This window comes from Salvelinus fontinalis, chromosome 20 (assembly GCF_029448725.1).
Source record: "Salvelinus fontinalis isolate EN_2023a chromosome 20, ASM2944872v1, whole genome shotgun sequence".
Lineage (NCBI taxonomy): Eukaryota > Metazoa > Chordata > Actinopteri > Salmoniformes > Salmonidae > Salvelinus > Salvelinus fontinalis.
Window position 1 is genome coordinate 5,814,337 of NC_074684.1, and position 16,969 is coordinate 5,831,305.

Genomic DNA, 16,969 nt, shown 5'->3' on the forward strand with positions numbered 1-16,969 from the left:
GATCAATGGAAATCAAATTTATCAACCCATGGATGTTTGGATTTGGAGTCACACTCAAAATTAAAGTGGAAAACCACACTACAGGCTGATCCAACTTTGATGTAATGTCCTTAAAACAAGTCAAAATGAGGCTCAGTAGTGTGTGTGGCCTCCATGTGCCTGTATGACCTCCCTACAACGCCTGGGCATGCTCCTGATGAGGTGGCGGATGGTCTCCTGAGGGATCTCCTCCCAGACCTGGACTAAAGCATCCGCCAACTCCTGGACAGTCTGTGGTGCAACGTGGCGTTGGTAGATGGAGCGAGACATGATGTCTCAGATGTGCTCAATTGGATTCAGGTCTCGGGAACGGGCAGGCCAGTCCATAGCATCAATGCCTTGATCATCAACTGCTGACACACTCCAGCCACATGAGGTCTAGCACTGTCTTGCATTAGGAGGAACCCAGGGCCAACCGCACCAGCATATGGTCTCACAAGGGGTCTGAGGATCTCATCTCGGTACCTGATGGCAGTCAGGCTACCTCTGGCGAGCACATGGAGGAAGAAGAAATGCCACCCCACACCATGACTGACCCACCGCCAAACCGGTTATGCTGGAGGATGTTGCAGGCAGCAGAACGTTCTCCACGGCGTCTCCAGACTCTGTCACGTCTGTCACACGTGCGTGTGAACCTGCTTTCATCTGTGAAGAGCACAGGGCGCCAGTGGCGAATTTGCCAATCTTGGTGTTCTCTGGCAAATGCCAAACGTCCTGCACGGTGTTGGGCTGTAAGCACAACCTCCACCTGTGGACATCGGGCCCTCATACCACCCTCATGGAGTCTGTTTCTGACCGTTTGAGCAGACACATGCACATTTGTGGCCTGCTGGAGGTCATTTTGCAGGGCTCTGGCAGTGCTCCTCCTTATCCTCCTTGCACAAAGGTAGAGGTAGCGGTCCTGCTGCTGGGTTGTTGCCCTCCTACGGCCTCCTCCACGTCTCCTGATGTACTGGCCTGTCTCCTGGTAGCGCCTCCATGCTCTGGACACTACGCTGACAGACACAGCAAACCTTCTTGCCACAGCTCGCATTGATGTGCCATCTTGGATGAGCTGCACTACCTGAGCCACTTGTGTGGGTTGTAGACTCCGTCTCATGCTACCACTAGAGTGAAAGCACCGCCAGCATTCAAAAGTGACCAAAACATCAGCCAGGAAGCATAGGAACTGAGAAGTGGTCTGTGGTCACCACCTGCGAACCACTCCTTTATTGGGGGTGTCTTGCTAATTGCCTATAATTTCCACCTGTTGTCTATTCCATTTGCACAACAGCATGTGACATTTATTGTCAATCAGTGTTGCTTCCTAAGTGGACAGTTTGATTTTACAGAAGTCTGATTGACTTGGAGTTACATTTTTTTGAGCAGTGTATATATCTGTCTATATATCCAAATGCCATTGCCCGAGGGCCATCCCATGACCATTAATTCCCTGAGGCATTTATATTGTATATACAGTGCCTTCGGGAAAGTATTCAGGGCCCTTGACTTTTTTCACATTTTGTTATGTTACAACCTTATTCTAAAATGGATTAAATAAATAAAAGTCCTTAGCAGTCTACACACAATACTCCATAATGACAAAGTGAAAACTTGTTTTTATACATTTTTGCAAATGTATAAAAAATAAACAGAAATATCTTATTTACATAAGTATTCAGACCCTTTGTTATGAGACTCAACATTGAGCTCAGGTGCATCCTGTTTCCATGGATCATCCTTGAAATGTTTCTACAACTTGGAGTCCACCTGTGGGAAATTAAATTGATTGGACATGATTTGGAAAGGCACACACCTGTCTATATAAGGTCTGACAGTGCATGTCAGAGCAAAAACCAAGCCAAGAGGTCGTAGGAATTATCCGTAGAGCTCCGAGACAGGATTGTGTTGAGGCACAGATCTGGGGAAGTGTACCAAAAAATGTCTGCAGTATTGAAGGTCCCCATGAACACAGTGGCCTCAATCATTCTTAAATGGAAGAAGTTTGGAACCACCAAAACTCTTCCTAGAGCTGGCCGTCCGGCCAAACTAAGCAATCGAGGGAGAAGGGTCTTGGTCAGGGAGGTGACCAAGGACCCGATGGTCACTGACAGAACTCTAGCGTTCCTCTGTGGAGATAGAAGAACAACCATCTCTGCAGCACTTCACCAATCAGGCCTTTATGGTAGAGTGACCAGACGGAAGCCACTTCTCAGTTAAAATGCACATGACAGCCTGCTTGGAGTTTGCCAAAAGGCACCCCAAGGACTCTGACAATGAGAAACAAGATTCCCTTGTCTGATGAAACCAAGATTGAACTATTTGGCCCGAATGCCAAGCGTCAGGTCTGGAGGAAACCTGGCACCATCCCTACTGTGAAGCATGGCGGTGGCAGCATCATGCTGTGGAGATGTTTTACAGTGGCAGGGACAGGGAGAAAAGTCAGGATTGAGGCAAAGATGAACGGAGCAAAGTACAAAAGAGTTCCTTGATTAAAACCTGCTCCAGAGCACTGAGGATCTCAGACTGGTGTGAAGGTTCACCTTCCAACAGGACAACGACCATAAGCACACAGCCAAGACAACACAGGAATGGCTTTTGGACAAGTCTCTGAATGTCCTTGAGTGGCCCAGCCAGAGCCAAGACTTGAACCCGATCAAACATCTCTGGAGAGACCTGAAAATAGCTGTGCAGCAACGCACCCCATCCAACCCGACAGAGCTTGAGAGGATCTGCAGAGAAGAATGGGAGAAACTCCCCAAATACAGGTGTGCCAAGCTTGTAGCGTCATACCCAAGAAGACTCAAGGCTGTAATTGCTGCCAAAGGTGCTTCAACAAAGTACTGAGTAAATGGTCTGAATACTGATGTAAATGTGATTTTTATATATTTAAAAAAATATAAATGAGCAAAAAAAATCTAAAAACAAGTTTTTGCTTTGTCATTATGGGTTATTGTCTGTAGATTGATGACGAATTTAGAATAAGGCTATAACCTAACAAAATGTGGAAAAAGTAAAGGAGTCTGAATATTTTCTGAAGGCACTAACTTACAACTATTATTATACATAGTGTAACTATGATGTACATTTTGTTGTTTATTTATTAGCCATGTACTATTATTGTTATTACTACTGAAATTAACTGTATTTCATTACCCTCATTGCATTGTACTGTCATCAAGGCAAAGGGTGGCTACTTTAAAGAATCTAACATCTATTTTGATTGGTTTCACACTTCTTTGGTTACTACATGATTCCATATGTGCTATTTCATAGTTTTGATGTCTTCACTATTATTCTACAATGTAGAAAATAGCAAAAATAAAGAAAAACCCTGGAATGAGTTGGTGTGTCTAAACTTGACTGGTACTGTATGTTTCCCGTCCCAATAAAGCTTTGAATTGAAAGAGACAGACACAGAGAGAGACAATAGGGATCCTCTCAGCAATAGCTCTTTACACTCCACAGCTAGATAAATTCACACATACAGGTGTCAAGTGGATTGAAGTTTCTCCGTTTCAGGTTTTCCCTGCCTTATATCACCCACCGCTATGATACTCATTCTCTCACTGAAACCACCTCCTGAAGTGTACTTTAGAAGATAAGAAAACACAGCAGGAAACGTTGTAATGCAAACGTATAGAGTAATAATTCTGGATAGTGTTCGGGATGGAGTTAATGCTAAACCATGGCTGCATTTGTGCGTGCGTGCGTGCCTCAGTAGCTCCTTCACAGATATTAGGCTCAATGGCCCAGATGAGATGTCATGTTGTGACCCGTGTGGTGCAGCATGGGGGTCTTGGGGGGGGGGGGGGGGGGGGGTGTATGTTGTCACTTGACCCCTGCTGTGTGTTCTATCCCCAGGGGTCTCCACTCTCCACCCGACCCCCTATTGGGCGCAATGTCTTAATCACTCGGCTGAGAGACAACGCTTCAATGTTAATGTCTGCGTGTTGCAGTCTGCATACAGGGTGTGAGTGCGAGCGCAGGCTTCAAATTAGTGGAAAGTATACGCTTTATTATGACAATGGATGTGCAGGCAGGGACAGAGGCAGTTTTACTACTAATGACCAAGGGCTGGTAGAAAACATGACCTTGCAGTTATATGCACATACCACTGCCTGGTTTCCATGTTAGAGGTCATATCATTACAATCATTATATTTTCTGCTTAGCAGACACCTTTACAACAGACAACCCTCGTGATTTTCTGTCTATACAGCTAAGTACCGCACTAAGCTGAATCCAGCTAAATGCACTTCAAGGGTACAGCAGGCATTTTCAACTTCTTCAGCAGGTGAGGGGAGCCTACCCCAGTGGCCCTAGCTAACCGGAGTACGCAGAAACCAGTGGCCCTAACTAACCGGAGTACGCAGAAACCAGTGGCCCTAGCTAACCGGAGTACGCAGAAACCAGTGGCCCTAGCTAACCGGAGTATGCAGAAACCAGTGGCCCTCACTCACCGGAGTATGCAGAAACCAGTGGCCCTAGCTAACCGGAGTATGCAGAAACCAGTGGCCCTCACTCACCGGAGTATGCAGAAACCAGTGGCCCTAGCTAACCGGAGTACGCAGAAACCAGTGGCCCTCACTCACCGGAGTATGCAGAAACCAGTGGCCCTCACTCACCGGAGTATGCAGAAACCAGTGGCCCTAGCTAACCGGAGTATGCAGAAACCAGTGGCCCTCACTCACCGGAGTATGCAGAAACCAGTGGCCCTCACTCACCGGAGTATGCAGAAACCAGTGGCCCTAGCTAACCGGAGTACGCAGAAACCAGTGGCCCTCACTCACCGGAGTATGCAGAAACCAGTGGCCCTCACTCACCGGAGTACGCAGAAACCAGTGGCCCTAGCTAACCGGAGTACGCAGAAACCAGTGGCCCTAGCTAACCGGAGTACGCAGAAACCAGTGGCCCTCACTCACCGGAGTATGCAGAAACCAGTGGCCCTAGCTAACCGGAGTATGCAGAAACCAGTGGCCCTAGCTAACCGGAGTATGCAGAAACCAGTGGCCCTAGCTAGCCGGAGTATGCAGAAACCAGTGGCCCTAGCTAACCGGAGTATGCAGAAACCAGTGGCCCTAGCTAACCGGAGTATGCAGAAACCAGTGGCCCTAGCTAACCGGAGTATGCAGAAACCAGTGGCCCTAGCTAACCGGAGTATGCAGAAACCAGTGGCCCTAGCTAACCGGAGTATGCAGAAACCAGTGGCCCTAGCTAACCGGAGTATGCAGAAACCAGTGGCCCTAGCTAACCGGAGTATGCAGAAACCAGTGGCCCTAGCTAACCGGAGTATGCAGAAACCAGTGGCCCTAGCTAACCGGAGTATGCAGAAACCAGTGGCCCTAGCTAACCGGAGTATGCAGAAACCAGTGGCCCTAGCTAACCGGAGTATGCAGAAACCAGTGGCCCTAGCTAACCGGAGTATGCAGAAACCAGTGGCCCTAGCTAACCGGAGTATGCAGAAACCAGTGGCCCTAGCTAACCGGAGTATGCAGAAACCAGTGGCCCTAGCTAACCGGAGTATGCAGAAACCAGTGGCCCTAGCTAACCGGAGTATGCAGAAACCAGTGGCCCTAGCTAACCGGAGTATGCAGAAACCAGTGGCCCTAGCTAACCGGAGTATGCAGAAACCAGTGGCCCTAGCTAGCCGGAGTATGCAGAAACCAGTGGCCCTGACTTGGTTTAGTTGAATTTAATATAGCTACCTCTAGGTCTTATTTTACTTTCCATCTCAAAAGACAAACATTACTGCATTTTATTTGGTTTTGTTTATCTTCAACACATTTACTTCTATTTGCAGTATTTCAGACAAAATATATACTGAGATGTTTACAGTCAAAGGAGCATCGCAAAGTCAAACATTAACTGTATTTGGTTTCTGTTTGTTTTAATATATTTCTACTTGACAATGTTATATTTGCAGTCACCCATCTCGGCTCTACAGCTGCTATCTCTGTATTTTTTTTTTTTTTTTTTACCCATTGACCGGAAATCAGGCAACCAGGTCTGCACCGGATAGGTTAGGCCCCCCAGTGAGAAGGTTGTGGGGTTGGGAGATGGACCCCAGCACACATAATGAGTAGTTAAATTCAGGGGTGCACTGACCCAAGCCAAGCACACAGCCGAGTGACACCTGGTAAAATAAGGGTTAAATAAAATTAAAATAATCACACACACCCTCCTCACAAACCCCCTTCACCCCTCCCCCCTATGTCCCTCGAGGGGCCAGCATGGATCAAAGCCGTGTGTGTCATTTTAATCAGGCAGCGCTGTGGGCAGCCCCATTAATTCAATTCCATTTCATCAGTGGTAAGTCGGGCCACCAGAGGGGACGACACATTCCTGGGGTCCTCCGGCCCAGCAGTAATCCTATCTCTTAATGACCCGAGACCGGACACTAAACCCATAATTGCTTGGTGCCTGGCTGCAGTTTTTTGCTTGCTCTCAGAATTCCAAGATCTTGGCAGGTAGGACTAGACAAAGACAGACCTAGGTCACCCTCCCCTCTCTCCCTCCCTCATTTGGAAGGAGAGGAGAAGTCAATCAAAATTAATGAAGCCGTGAATCAAGTAATTCAAGTAATTTGACCCCCCACTAATTAAACAAATCGCATAGATGTGCACACACAATCACACACTACACACCATACTACATGACCAAGGGGTGTAATTTAAGTCTAATTACCAAACTCAGAAATATTTAGAGCCTAACTTGTTACACTTTTTCTTGCTGTTCTAATACCAAGAGACATGAACTAAAGTCTGCTCAAATATTATACGCAGAAGACGCAGAGCTAGGTATTTGTTTGTCATTTTGTTGTGCATCTGACCCTGAACGAATTACTTCAACCATATAAACCTCAACAGCTCACAAAAGGCTCATGAATATGTAACAATAATAGGATCCGTTTTTCCAACAACACTTAAAACAATCTTTAAATGTCAAAAGAGAGCTATACTATGAAATTACCATCAGTCATTGAGACATTGAGACATTAAGACATGAATATTTCAATGTTTGCTTGAAAATGGTGTGCTCGACTGCATCAGATTACCTAGTCATTTGGTGTGTGTATGTATGAGATATCTATATATATATATATATATATATATATATATATATATATATATATATATATATATATATATATATATATATATATATATATATATATATATATATATATATATATATATATATATATATATATATATATATATATATATATATATATATATTCATGATTGGTGTTTTATCTCCAGGCATGATGAATTGTTTATTGGTAGATGAGATAATGAGCGTTTGATATCTTACCGTACCTTAGGTCTCTGGTGGATGGCGATTCTCATCACAGACAAATGAGATCTGAGTATTGCCGTCTACACCTGCAGAAACAATAACACACCACAGCATATTGGTGAGAAAAGGGAAAAACACTCATACTGATAATTAGCATCAGTCTCATCATCTATCCAAAATAGGTTTACTTCAAATCAAACATCAGTTCACTCACACACCAATTGGACTGCATGGAAAATTCAAAAACATGCTTGTGAGAATCTTTCAGTGCAGACAAATTACATCCCAAACGGTGTGTGATACACTACAACTAAACCTGACATATCTGATAAAGCATATTTCTCTCCCTCTCTTTCTGTGTGTGCATGCGCTGTGTGGGCGTGTGTGTGTACACATTTGCGCGTGCAGGAGTGTGAATGTGTGTGGGCATGTGTGTGTCTGTGCATACACGTTTAGAGGTCAATGTTAGACCAGACAGAGAGAGGTAAAGGTCAGGTTGGAAGCATGGCTGAAATTGAACATGATCCCAGGGAGTAGTCGGAGCAAGCGATACAGGTCAGAGGTGCTACACTATCCAACACCTACAACAATATTACATTTACAACTGAATGACCAGTATTTTATGTTGCGTTTAGAACTAAGTGACCAGTATTTTATGTTGCGTTTAGAACTAAGTGACCAGTATTTTATGTTGCGTTTAGAACTAAATGACCAGTATTTTATATTGCGTTTAGAACTAAATGACCAGTATTTTATATTGCGTTTAGAACTAAATGACCAGTATTTTATATTGCGTTTAGAACTAAATGACCAGTATTTTATATTACGTTTAGAACTAAATGACCAGTATTTTATATTACGTTTAGAACTAAATGACCAGTATTTTATATTACGTTTAGAACTAAATGACCAGTATTTTATATTACGTTTAGAACTAAATGACCAGTATTTTATGTTGCGTTTAGAACTAAATGACCAGTATTTTATGTTGCGCTTAGAACTGAACGCCTGTCTTTAAAAATCAGCTGATAACAAAGCCAGCATTCTGTATGGGTGATGGCACTTCAAAGGTCTCTATTGTGGAACGAACGTAAACAACGCTTTGTTGTTTCATAAACAAGGCCGTTTCTGACTGGTCCACGGTGACAGTGTTTGGAAGTCACCACAACGTGATCTATGATCTTATGATCTCATGTCATGATGTCATCCATCCCAGAGAGACCGGGAGATGGTAACCAGAGGATGGTAATGGTTGGAAACCAGGGTTTTTCCCTCTAGCTCTCAATAACTATTGCATACACTCGAACTCGAAAACCTAAATATAAAAACAGCATCACAGAAAGAATTGCTATTTGTAATAATTTAACCTAAAGCATGTTTCGTTTTGCATAATATTTACCTTCAATAATGCCAACAGATATATGGAAACATCCAGACAATCCCACTACCTAAATGGAAATTTGCCTAAATACAAGGACATCATTTGTACTCGTTGATTGTCTTGTCATGTCTCCATCTGCCGTTCAAAGCCGTGTTTGAGAGGTTAGTCGTGTTACAACCAAACTAAAACAGGCGCCGATGTTGGACATCTGGCAAGTAAACGATAAGAAATGACCCACAGCTCAGAGAAACGATCCAATTCTTCTCCAACGGGCCTTTAATTAAGGCAACCGTCAGAACATGTATACATGTTTCTTTTCCCCTCAAAGCCCTGGCTGGATGAATTCCATTATGATGAATGTGCAATAATTGAAACACCTCTCAAAATGCTGCACATTTTACCTTAGTGAATAGTAAAAACAGTGGCTCGCTAGTGTGAATAGACTCGTGTTATTAATAATTTGGGGGTGTTGTCTGCAGTTATATTATACAGCGCCTTCGTAAAGTATTCAGATGGTCACTCTGACAGAGGTCCAGAGTTCCTCTGTGGAGATGGGAGAACCTTCCAGAAGGACAACAATCTCTGCTGCACTATACCAATCATGCCTTCATGGTAGAGTGGCCAGACAGAAGCCACTCCTCAGTAAAAAAGGCACATGAGCCTGCTTGTAGTTTGCCAAAAGGCACCTAAAGACTCTCAGACCATGAGAAGCAAGACTCACTGGTCTAATGAAACCAAGATTGAACTTTTTAGCCTGAATGCCAAGAGTCACATCTGGAGGAAACCTGGCACCATCTCTACGGTGAAGCATGGTGGTGGCAGCATCATGCTGTGGGGATGTTTTTCAGTGGCATTGACTGGGAGACTAGTCAGGATCGAGGGAAAGATGAAAGGTGCAAAGTGCAGAGAGAGATCCTTGAATGAAAACCTGCTCCAGAGCTCTCAATACCTCAGTCTGGGGTGACGATTCACCTTCCAACAGGACAACGACCCTAAGCACACAGCCAAGACAGGAGTGGCTTCGGGACACGTCTCCGAATGTCCTTGAGTGGCCCAGCCAGAGCCCGGACATAAACCTTATCGAACTTCGCTGGAGAGACCTGAAAATAGCTGTGCAGCAACACTCCCCATCCAACCTGACAGCGCTTGAGAGGATCTGCAGAGAAAAAAAATGGAAGAAACTCCACAAATACAGGGTGTGCCAAGCTTGTAGCGTCATACCCAAGAAGATTTGAGGCTGTAATCACTGCCAAAGGTGCTTCAACAAAATACTGAGTAAAAGGTCTGAATACTTATGTAATATTTCAGTTTTTAGAAATTAACAAACATTTCTAAAAACCTGTGTTTTGCTTTGTCATTATGGGCTATTGTGTGTAGATTGATGAGGGGTAAAAAAAAATGTACTTTCCAAAGGCACTGTATAGTGCATTCTATCTTTCAAACAGTATTTAAAGTGAAATATTGATGGTTAATTTATGACATTAAATGTTTATTAATTAGTCTTATCGTACCTAATCACTTGAAATACTAGTACTAGTTTCATTTACCCGAATACAACTGCGACCTGGCCAAGATAAAGCAAAGCAGTGCGACAAACAACAGAGTTACACATGGAGTAAACAAACATACAGTCAATAATACAGTAGAAAAAGTCTATATACAGTGTGTGCAAATGAGGTAGGGCAATAAATAGGCCATAGTGGTGAAAAATTACAATTTAGCAACTAGATTTATCATATCAGTTATTAAACACATTATCATCGTGCATCAAAATGTAGAACATTCTGTATAACTATATCCTGAATGTCATTCTTCTAAATTAATCAAGTCTCTATTTTTGTAAACGGCATGTTACAGAAGTGTCCAGACACGCTTTCATTGCGATTTCCCTTGGTTGAGAAACGTACCCCACCAGCAATTGACAAGAACTATGCAGATGCAAAGTTGGGTAACAGAATTACGGTAAAATCTCCCTCAGTTCTTTGTGCGACTACGCGTTCAAAAAAAACGTTGAAATATCTCCTCCGAATTAAGATTCAAGGATGTCTGCAGAAAGAATGAGGTGTCAGCTATGACATGTAAAGCTGTGACATTAATTGAATAACGGTGTACCTGACGGTTATGGACGTAGTCTCTCGTGAAAATAAAAAATAACCATCAAAACCATTTAAATATGGCATCTGCTTGGCATCCAACTGCATGGCATCACAGAGGGTAATGTGTAAGGCCCAGTACATCGCGGAGGCCGAGCTCCCTGCATTCCAGGACCTACATATCAGGCGGTGTCAGAGGAAGGCCCTAAGAATTGTCAAAAGACTCCAGCTAAAACTGACCATCCTACCAATCCTCGACTTCGGTGATGTCATTTACAAAATAGCCTCCAAAACCCTACTCAATAAATTGGATGCAGTCTATCACAGTGCCATCCGTTTTGTCACCAAAGCCCCATATACTACCCACCACTGCGACCTGTACACTCTCGTTGGCTGGCCCTCGCTTCATACTCGTCGCCAAACCCATTGGTTCCAGGTCATCTACAAGACCCTGCTAGGTAAAGTCCCCCCTTATCTCAGCTCGCTGGTCACCATAGCAGCACCTACCCGTAGCACGCGCTCCAGCAGGTATATCTCTCTAGTCACCCCCAAAACCAATTCTTCCTTTGGACGCCTCTCCTTCCAGTTCTCTGCTGCCAATGACTGGAACGAACTACAAAAATCTCTGAAACTGGAAACACCTATCTCCCTCACTAGCTTTAAGCACCAGCTGTCAGAGCAGCTCATAGATTACTGCACCTGTACATAACCCATCTACAATTTAGCCCAAACAACTACCTCTTTACCTACTGTATTTATTTATTAATTTATTTTGCTCCTTTGCACCCCATTATTTCTGTCTCTACTTTGCACTTTCTTCCAATGCAAACCAACCATTCCAGTGTTTTTTTTTTTTTTTTTAGTTTTTATTTTACTTGCTGTGTTGTACTCACTTCGCCTCCATGGCCTTTTTATATTTTTATTTATTTATACATATATCTGTTTGCCTTCACCTCCCTTATCTCACCTCACTTGCTCACATTGTATATAGACTTATTTTTTTATCTTTTTCACTGTATTATTGACTATATGTTTGTTTTTACTCCATGTGTAACTATGTGTTGTTGTATGTGTCGAACTGCTTTGCTTTATCTTGGCCAGGTCGCAATTGTAAATGAGAACGTGTTCTCAATTTGCCTACCTGGTTAAATAAAGGTTAAATAAAAAAATAAAAAAACCCAAGTCATAGACTGTTCTCTCTGCTACCGTATGGCAAGCGGTGCCGGTGCGCCGAGTCAGGGACCAAAAGGCTCCTGAACAGCTTCCATAAACCCATAAGACTTCTGAACAGTTAATCCATTGGCTACCCAGACTTTTTGCATTGACTCACATTTTCTACATGTACGTAATAATATTATTACCTCAACTACCTCGTACACCTGCACATTGACTCGGTATCGGTACTCCTTGTTATTGTATTGTGTTTCTATTTTTTTTTCTTGTTTGCTAATTATTATTATTTTCTTACTTTTGAACTCTGCATTGTTGGGAAAGGGCTCATAAGTAAGCATATAACAGTAGTCTACCCCCTTTCTATTTTGCACAAATGTATTTGTTGTCACTTCTGTGAACTTTCATTATCCTCCCTCATGAGGGAGAAAAATGTGAAAATATCTTAAAGATGTGTGGGTATTTATTTGGTAATGGAATTACAAGGCAATGTTCATTCAACTTAAAGGTAAATCATTTCTCTAAAACTAAATATGTAAGTTGGCAGGCGTCTTTACTTCAACATTATTTGTGTTATGATTTCTCTCTATTAATGTTTAAGACTTTCTGGTCGATGTTGTCCAAGACCCCTTTTCCATCTGTTTGACCAGAAATCAAAGCCTTTGCTTATTCCAAATGTTTAGGATAGAAATGGTCAAATAAATATTTATTTTTTGACATTCTACTATGAACTTCCCATCTGATACTTATGGGTCCTTTTACATGGAATTGCCCACTTACATACAGCTTCCTCTCGCTCCGAGCAGTCATTAGCATTTCCTTAATGGATAAGACACACTGTGTGAAAAGTCACCCATGGATGACATTAATAAAGTCAAAAACATACTCACAATCTGTGAATGAACATTACAGATACATATCAACTAGGATAGACTGGCTATAATTGACACATGGATATGATTTAGGCCTAAATTTAACTTAGATAAAGACAAGTATGCTCTATATTCTGTGAGTTAACAAATACTAAAAAAAAACTACCCATGATGTATTGCTCTATGAAATAAATTAGTAAAAAGTTATCGTCCTCCCAACTTTATTTTGCACAATATATATTTTTGATGTCATTCAAACAGCACAGCACAAAACTTACCATGTAACCAATTATTGTGAAGCTGTCAACAGGAACTCAAGCAATAAATCGTGTGTAATTATCAATTGATTAAAATAGCTATCTGACTGAGAAACAGACTTGCAGGCATAATACATCCATTTTAAATGTCATTTCTTAATCAGAATGCTTCACAATCACCAGAGACCAATTAGAGTATGAGAGATGGAGACACACCATTAATAATCTAACCTGGCCAGCACCACTGACTCCATTTGAGACAAGCTGCTAGGGTTGATTTAAGTGTTTCAACTGTTAATAACCTACAAAAAAAGGTCCTAGGCCTACTCACTCAAATTCAAAACAGGGAACTTGAAAATGTTGAGCTGACAAATGCAAATAAGTTGTAATTGATCTTGATTCTTACCCAGAAGGCTATAGCATTGCACACCAAAGGGCCATAGGCAGCAGAGAAACGACAAGAGATAGCTTTGGCTATGCTCAGAATACTTCTATTAAAACCAGGGTCAGTTCTATGATTGCGGTATTTCTGTTTTCCTTTGAAGAACTTGACTAGGGTTTACACATACGTGGCATTGTATATACGGCGCACCACAAACGTAGCAGTCGCCCTAGCCTTAACAGGGTACCATAGAGGTGACTATTTCCGAGATATGATTTTCCGGTGTTCATTTCTTTGGCTTCAGATGCAAGCAACAATTACCCGCCTTTCAAGTCTGAACATCATGCTACACAGTGGCCTGTGAAGGGTGGTGAAGTAACTACTCCTCCACTTGAATAGTAGAGTGTGTGTGGGGGGGTTAGGGTTTGCATTTGGAACACCTACAATAAAGCATTGCATGCATGTATCATGGTATTTGCAGGTCTGACAAAAAGAAAAAGCCTCTAAAATCCTTTTATGCAATTCTACATGACTGGAGACATTCAAATAATATTTTCTAATGCCACACAAATGACAGGCTACTGACACCGACATATCCTACTGAGATCAATAAAAACAAACGTGTCTTAAACGCAACCAATAGCATAGGCCAATGAAAAGAGAGGAGCCACAGATTGTAAAATATGGCGAAAATTATAACCAGAAAACTTAGTGGCATGGGACTCATAACAAACAGTTTTTCCTGTGATTGTATTTTGAAATATTACGAAAGGCCTTGTAGCTGCTCTCAGCTGTTTTGAAGTCAAAACTGTACCAACGGTTTGGTATTTGTCGCACGTGCTGCCCAATTGCGGGCTTCCGGACTGTAGGCCTAAAGGCGCTCGTCATATGATAAAACACAATCCATATCTATTTTGTGGCTACATTATGTTCTCTGGAGTAGTATTTATGATTTCATCTATTTCTTTACAGATAGTAATCATATACATTTGGAAAATGTATTTAAAATATATCTGCAGCACCTATTCCCGTTTTCTTCCATGTGCTGTGCTGTGCTCTCCCCAAGGTCAAATAATCAACACTTCTCATTATTAAATCAATGGATTGTGGCCAGTAACCAAGAAATATGAGGTTAAGGCATACTGTTACAATTAGATTTAAAATAATCAAAATCAGCAAGTACAATTACAAGTGAATAATTTCAGTAAGTCAATGAACAAGTATGTTTCAATATCTAAATCATGTATTTGTCCTGTTTTAGCTATATTGTTATAAAAACGATGTAGACCTAGTGGCCTTTTTACCCATTATAGCACAGAAACTGTGTCTATGTTCATAAGGCTAATAAGAAAATATGTCAAGGTCTGAACAGCATATGGGAAAGGTGTTAAAATGTGTATTTGCTTCAGTAGCCTAAGTGGCTGAAACGCATCAGAAAAGTATTCGAAAGTTCAGCAAAACATTGGGGAAGCTCATCAGGTGAAGACGATCTGCATTGCTTTCAATTAGGGTTTGTCACAGTCCCTTCTAACGTCTCCTACGCGGTTGGTGAGCATCACAGACATTCATGAGTCTTACCTTTCAGGAATGGGGTCATAATAGCATTTGTAGGAAGAAAACAGAAATCGCTTTGTCGCAACCGCTACTATGGCGGACATCCATGGCGCTATGAACTAAGCGGCGCATTTAGTTGGCTTTTTTTTTTTAAAGCCATCGCAGCAGCACAAAATATTTGCGGCGTAAGTTCCGAAAGCCATGTCCTGGTGACATCCGTGTGTTTGTTTGCGTTCGAGCATGAGTGCGTGTGTTAGTGCCTTCAGAACTATTTCCAAATTGTGTTGCGTTACAGCCTGAATTTAAAATGGATTACATTGAGATGTTGTGTCACTGGCCTACACACAATACTCTATAATGTCAAAGTGTAATTATGTTTTTAGACATTTTACAAATTAATAAAAAATGAAATATTGACATCCGGTTTGGGGCGAGCGGTCGCATTTGCATTCGCTCTGCATTCGCTCTGCAGGTAGTATAACTTTTATAACTTTTCATTACATTTCATTATAGTACAACGATTTAATTTGTCCAACCTTAGCAATTTCTTCTTAACTAGCTACATAGCCGTCTGTGTATCAAAGATAACTGCGTAATTATCGTATTTCGTCGTCTCGTTGTCCACTGCTATCTGCCCAGCAGCTAGCAAACGTCCACCGTCTACCGAATAGTAGTATAACTTTTCATTACATTTCATTATAGTACAACGGTCTGATTTTCATTTTCATTACAGTACAACGGTTTGATTTGTTTGATCTTAGCTAGCTACATAGCCGTCTTTTATCAAACATAATTGCGTCGTTATTGAGGTTCGCTAGCGAGCTATTTTCGTTCGAAATTAACGCAACGTAGCCAACACTGCTAGCTAGCCAGCTTGCCACCGAAGAGCATTGTAGAAACGATTACAATACAACGGAACGACTTGTTTTGTGTAGTGTTAGCTAGCTACATAGTTTTCTTTGCTAGCTTTGTATCTAAGATAATTGTGTAACTTTGAGTAATTATCGGTTAGCTAGCCAGCTAGTTTCGCCTGCCGCGCTGCTGTCCTCCTACCTAGCCAACACTGCTAGCTAACACTGCTAGCTAGCCAACTTCTACCGAATAGCAGCACTGTAGAAACTTACATTACAACGGAACGACTTGATTAGCGTAGTGTTAGCTAGTTGTCTTTGCTGTCCTTGTATCCATGATAATTGTGTAGTTTAGAGAAATTTAGAGAAACTGTCGAGGTCACCTAGCCAGCTTCACTTTCAACAACGCAGCTACTGCTAGCCAGGCTACTTCACCAGCCAGCAGTACTATATCATTTTAGTCAATAAGATTTGTAATTTTATTGATTTTTTGCTACGTAAGCTTAACTTTCTGAACATTCGAGACGTGTAGCCCACTTGTCATTCTAATCTCCTTTGCTTTAGCGTAGCCTCTTCTGTAGCCTGTCAAATATGTGTCTGTCTATCCCTGTTCTCTCCTCTCTGCACAGACCATACAAACGCCTCACACCGCGTGGCCGCGCCCACCCTAACCTGGTGGTCCCAGCCCGCACGACCCACGTGGAGTTCCAGGTCTCCGGTAGCCTCTGGAACTGCCGATCCGCGGCCAACAAGGCAGAGCTCATCTCAGCCTATGCCTCCCTCCAGTCCCTCGACTTCTTGGCACTGACGGAAACATGGCTCACCACAGATAACACTGCTACTCCTACTGCTCTCTCTTCGTCTGCCCACGTGTTCTCGCACACCCCGAGAGCTTCTGGTCAGCGGGGTGGTGGCACCGGGATCCTCATCTCTCCCAAGTGGTCATTCTCTCTTTCTCCCCTTACCCATCTGTCTATCGCCTCCTTTGAATTCCATGCTGTCACAGTTACCAGCCCTTTCAAGCTTAACATCCTTATCATTTATCGCCCTCCAGGTTCCCTTGGAGAGTTCATCAATGAGCTTGATGCCT

General features: G+C 42.4%; 1 protein-coding gene across 2 annotated transcripts in view; it reads right to left on the reverse strand.

Moving 5' to 3' along the window:
* LOC129817185 (kelch-like protein 29) overlaps positions 1 to 16,969 on the reverse strand; it is a 369,971-nt gene that overhangs the window by 336,826 nt on the left and 16,176 nt on the right. For both annotated transcript variants that reach the window (XM_055872179.1, XM_055872180.1), the window contains exon 2: positions 7,340 to 7,405. The gene's annotated coding sequence lies outside the window, so the exon portion shown is untranslated. The remainder of the gene's footprint in view (positions 1 to 7,339; positions 7,406 to 16,969) is intronic.